The sequence below is a fragment of the Fukomys damarensis genome, unplaced genomic scaffold, assembly GCF_012274545.1.
Source record: "Fukomys damarensis isolate Sample0158 unplaced genomic scaffold, DMR_v1.0_HiC HiC_scaffold_24, whole genome shotgun sequence".
NCBI classification, from domain to species: Eukaryota; Metazoa; Chordata; class Mammalia; order Rodentia; family Bathyergidae; genus Fukomys; species Fukomys damarensis.
In genome coordinates this window covers 7,237,845-7,241,723 of record NW_022900936.1, presented here as the reverse complement: position 1 = coordinate 7,241,723, position 3,879 = coordinate 7,237,845, and the positions used below count along the sequence as shown (strand labels likewise).

Genomic DNA, 3,879 nt, shown 5'->3' with positions numbered 1-3,879 from the left:
TCGTTGCCGGGACGCGCACCGCCGGGGTCCGGGGCGAGCCGAGCGGGGAGAGGCTTTAGCGCCTTCAGTCCCCGCCGCGTCCCTCCGCCTCTCGGTCCTCGGAGCGCGTCTCTTGCGGGTTCTTGGAGCGCCTTCCAACGTCCCTTTTGTGGTTTAGGTGCAAGGGAGTGGTCACACCCCAGGATTTAGGGTTTCAGGTCCTCCAAGTGATGGGCGTGGCGTCCTCACCTGGTTACGAGTATCCTGAAAAGTTTTAAGTGGCCGCTGGCGCTGTTGATGTTCTTATGCAAAAACTAACCTCTCCGGGTGCTTAAATACACTTTGTTCGGCCGCTTCTTTGCTGCTTTAGCCGGAGTCGTCGCCAGAGACCGGCGAGTTGCCCTTGAACGTATTTTTCCACCTGGGGTGAGTGTGCTTGAGTGAGTGTGTGTGTGTATGTGTGTGAGATGATACCTGGTTTTACTTTAATTTCCTTGACGACTAAGGAAGTGGGGCTTTTTTTTCACATTTACCATTTCTGTTTGTTTTGGATTGCCTATTCATACCGCTTGCCCGTTTTTCTTCCTTTTGTTTCTTTTCGGTTGCTGAGAGTTGTTTACTTATTAAAGGTGAAAGTCTTTTGGTTACATAACATTGAATGAGATGGTGTTTAGTGGAGCATGAAGAGTAACTTTATTGTCACTATCACAGGCTCTAAATGTTGTGGATTATTGTTACCCTCACTTTGGGGAATCTGGTCAGTTTTAGAGTTTCCAGTTGGCCTCAGGTATTATAAAAGCCCAGACATACCGAGTTTGTCTTATGGGGCTGGGAATGTTGTCCAGTCCTAGAGGGCGTGCTTAGCATGACTGAGGCTTCAGGTATAATCCTTGGCATCAGAAATAAAAATAAGAGGGCCGGTAATATAGCTCAGCGGTACAGTGCCTGCCTGGCAAACATGAGGCCCAGGGGTTGATTCCCGGTACCAAAAAATAAAAATAAGGTATCTGTGTATTTTAAAGCTAGGTTCCAAAGGGCACGCCCAGTCTGGGTCCCGTTCTGGCCTAGAAACCTATAGTGGAGAAATCTGGAAGTGTCTTGGTTTCTTACCTGGTTCTGCACTTTGGTTCTCTTTTCCCTTCTCTGTCTTCTGTCACGTTTCTGGCTGTGGTTCTTTGAGATGGAAGTGAGGAAGCAAGCAGAAAGATGAGGGTTAAAACAGTCTTCAAGCTCCTGCCTTGGACAGAGCTTGCATGGTGTGGGTGTGGCTCAGACTACAAAAACAAAAATTAGTCTTTTAAGACAGTTGTTGTGAGCTGGCTCTCGGAATGCAGCAGCTTTGTTCTTCGGCCTTATGGGCTGTTTGGATCCTCAGTGATGGGAGGATCCTCCTGTCTGCAGCTTATGCACAGATCTCCACCTTTTTCTGCTTTTGCTTTGGGACAGGCGTTGGCACACTGCAGCCCACGGGCGTGATCCAGTTGGGCACCTGTTCATGGCCTTTGAGCTGAATATGATTTATTCATTTACAAGTGGTTGGGGAAAAAAGAGTATTTTATGGTATAAGAAAATTATGTGGAGTTCAATCCCCGGTACCAAAAAAACCCCCCAAAAACCACAAAATAAACCAAACAGAAAAAAGAAAATTATTTGGAGCTGGGCCTGGGTGCACACCTGTAATACCAGCACTTGGGAGGCTGAGGCAGGAGGATCACTGCAAATTCAGGGCCAGCCTGGGCTACATAGTGAGTTTAAGGCCAGCCTAAACTGTGTGGCAAGACACTGTCTCTCAAACAAAATTATGTAGAATACACAATTTCATAAAGTTTTTTTTGGGGGGTACTTGGGATTGAACTCAGGACCTTGTGCTTGTGAGGCAGGCTGCGGAACCACTGGCCCTTCATAAAGTTTTATTGGAACACATCCGTGTGCATTCGTGTGCCTAACAGTAGTTCTCAAACGCTTGGATTAATAATGAGCATTTGAATTTGTCAAAAATCATACCATTGGCCCCGGATTTAGCTCAGTGGTTTCGCTGCTTGCCCTGCAAGCACAAGGGCCTGAGTTTGATCCCTGGTACCCCCCTCCCCCACCCAAAACATACCATTTAGGGCCCACAGGGTGAAACTGAATGTATAAAAACTTCAGTTAGAACACTTGTTTCTCCCTATGCTGAGAATTGAACCTGAGGCCTTGGGAGTGCTAGGCAAGCATTCTACTACTATATACAATTTTAAGAAGTCATTTAGGAGGTCTTGAAATCCTAAGATGGAATGCAAAGTGTCAAGAAACTGTCCTTAGGTTTTTCCTTTTTCCTTATCTTTCTAAGTGGAATGCTTATCATTCCTTTTTTATTTATTTTTTTTTAATTGAGACAGGGTCTCACTTTGTAGCTCAGGGTGGCCTTGAACTCTCTGTGTAGCCGAGGAATCTCACTCTTAGCCATCCCCCTGCCTCAGCCTCTGCAGTGCTTGAATTACAGGGGTGTACCATCGCACCCTGCAGTGATGTTTTTGTGGTTGAATTTTTTTCTTGCAAAAGTCCTGCTGTGGGTTTAGCTTTATGAGCACACCTTTTTTTCTTTTTGGTTGAATTATTTTATGGATGCTTCTTATTCTTTATTCTTAAATGTGCCAACTAAGGTACTATGATTATGTTTTCTATGCAGCTTATTTCCCTGGAGTTAGTAATTGATTTATATTTTGTTTGCCTAGTTTTCTCTTTTACCGATAGCTAGATAATCCAATTCACATTTTCAGAAGAGCTGGAAGATCTTTTCCAGATGTGTGCAGACACACCTAGTATTTTGTCATTTGGGAGTCACTGACTTGGTTGTGACTTGGGGACTTCCCTTTAACATTTTTTCTGGAACTTTACTTCCCCCTTTCCTTTCTCCCCATTTTGGTGTTCTTTGTTTTTAATTTAGTCCCTCACCAAGAACTGTAGCTCTTTGAGGGCGTCCTGGGGTCCTCCTTCCTAGTCCTGAATGATCCATAACTGGATGTTACCTGGGGCCAGACACTTAACCTGTTTGTGTTCCAGTGTCCCATCTGAATGGTGGACATGACAATGTAGCCAGCTTCAAAGGATTGTCTTAAAAATTAAATGAGCAAATGCAAGGTGTTCAGTAGTGTTTGCTATTATTATTAGTTTGTGTTGGTAGGTCACATCTCCTCCCAAAATAGGCTTAGTTTCCTGAGGAAAGGATAGATAAGAATAAGAAAAATTATGGCATTTCTTGAAAATATGTTCATGCTAACCTTACTCTTTCTTGATGTATAGTTTGGTTTGGGTTCTGAATTAGAAATTATTTCTGTCAGGATTAAAAGACATGCTTTATTGTTTGATACAGTGTATATGTTACATTGGGCAGTTAGCCTGGAAATTTAAGCCTTTAAGATCTGGGATGTATTTAGCAAATTTTTGTATATTTTTTTTATTGTATATTGTAGTATACATTACTATTAACTGTGGTCTCTGGTGTTCATTAGGTCTCTGGACTTATTTTTCCTTATAAAGCAAACTTTGACCTACATATAACATTATTTATTCATTTATTTATTTATTTGGTACCAGGGATTGAACTCAGGACCTTCTGCTTGCAAAGCAGGCGACAGAACCACTTAGCTAAATCCCTAGTCCTATAACAAATTTAATTGCATGTGAAAATTACATTTTTACTCTTACATTTTTTTTTTGATGTCGCAGTTTGCATCTTTCTTATATTTTATACAGTAAATAATTGTAACTTGTTTTTTGTTAAATCTGGAAAATATTTTGCAAATTTCTTCCTTTTTCTGTTTTCTTTTGTTTACTTTTTACAGGGCTACTCTTTCCACTTGAATTACCTTTCTCACTGTGTGTGTGTGTGTGTGTGTGTGTGTGTGTGTGTGTGTTTTA

The 3,879-nt window shown here is 42.2% G+C and overlaps 1 protein-coding gene across 3 annotated transcripts in view; it reads left to right on the top strand.

The window, feature by feature from the left end:
- Nucleotides 1–3,879, top strand: part of Morc3 (MORC family CW-type zinc finger 3) — a 50,018-nt gene that overhangs the window by 998 nt on the left and 45,141 nt on the right. Inside the window, exon 1 of one of the 3 annotated variants that reach the window (XM_019209355.2) lies at nucleotides 316–405. The exons of the other annotated variants lie outside the window; for them this stretch is intronic. The gene's annotated coding sequence lies outside the window, so the exon portion shown is untranslated. Of the gene's footprint in view, nucleotides 1–315; nucleotides 406–3,879 lie in introns of those variants that run through there. 3 annotated transcript variants of the gene reach the window in all.